Genomic DNA, 1,402 nt, shown 5'->3' with positions numbered 1-1,402 from the left:
CTTGCCCATGTAATTGTAACCCCTCTGTACAGTATTTTCACAATAAAAAATAAATTAAAAAAAAGAAGACTAAGGATCAAAGATTACCAGACTGAATTCACCAAGAGCCAGTTTTCTGTTCATTGGGTTTTCTTTTCTTTTTCTTTTTTTGTGTGTTGGTCCTGGGGCTTGAACTCAGGGCCTGGGTGCTACCTGGGTGCTAAGCTTTATTTGCTCCACCACTTAAGCCGCAGCTCCACTTTAGGCGTTTTTTTTTTTTTCTTTTTTGTCGGTCGTGGGGCTTGAACTCAGGGCCTGGGTGCTGTCCCTCAGTTCTTCAGCTCAAGACAGGTACTCTACCACTTGAGCACAGTGCCATTTCCAGTTTTCAGGTGGTTAATTGGAGATAAATCTCATGGACTTTCCTGCCCAGGCTGACTTTCAACTGTGATCCTCAGATTACAGGCGTGAGCCACTGGCACCCAGCCACTTCTGGCTTTTTTGGTGTTTAATTGAAGAAAGTCAGTCTTTCCTTCCTAGACTGGTTCCAAACCTTGCTCCTCAGATCTCAGCAGCTTGAGTAGCTAGGATTACAGGCTTGAGCCATCATTGCCCAGCTTACAACCAGTTTTCTTTTCCTTTTTTTTTTTTTTTTTGACAGTCCTGGCACTTGAACTCAGGGCCTGGGCACTGTCCGTTTCTTTTGCTCAGGACTAGTACTCTATCACTTGATCACCACTTCTAGCCTTTTCTGTTTATATGATACTGAGGAATCGAACCCAGGGCTTCATGCTTGCTAGGCAAGCACTCTACCACTAAGGCACATTCCCAGCCCTTTAGAGCCAGTTTTCTTAAAATAAATACCTGCATAGGGAGGGAGGGGATGGTAGGGGGAAAACAATGGAGGGGGTAACAATGTTCAAGAGGAAGTGTACTCATTACCTCACTCATGTAACTGTAACCCTCTGTATAGTATCTTTACAATAAAAAATTAAAAAAAAATGCCTGCAGCATTTCAAAAGATTTAGCATACTCACCCTCTTACTTATTGTTACCTGTATAACTTCTTGTTGTTAGTCAAGTGAGTACACCCTCATGCCTGCTCACTTGATATAGTAGCATCTTCACAATACAAATTAATGTATTATATATCAAATGAAAGTATCAAGGTCATTTTTTTTACATTTCTTTCAAGTCATCGAATTTGTGAAGGATATTTGAATTAAATAACAAGGCTAGGAATATGGCTTAGTGGTAGAGTGCTTAGTGGTAGAGTGCTTCCAGAAAAAGCTGGAAGTAGTGCTGTGGCTCAAGTGGTAGAGTGCTAGCCTCAAGCAAAAGAAGCTCAGGGACAGTGCCTAGGCCTTGAGTTTAAGGCCCAGGACCAGCAAAAGCCGGAAGTGGCGCTGTGGCTCCAGTGGTA

Source organism: Dipodomys ordii, unplaced genomic scaffold (assembly GCF_000151885.1).
Source record: "Dipodomys ordii isolate 6190 unplaced genomic scaffold, Dord_2.0 Scaffold84, whole genome shotgun sequence".
Taxonomy (NCBI): domain Eukaryota; kingdom Metazoa; phylum Chordata; class Mammalia; order Rodentia; family Heteromyidae; genus Dipodomys; species Dipodomys ordii.
The sequence above is the reverse complement of the archived record's forward strand: the minus strand, read 5'-3'. Positions refer to the sequence as shown.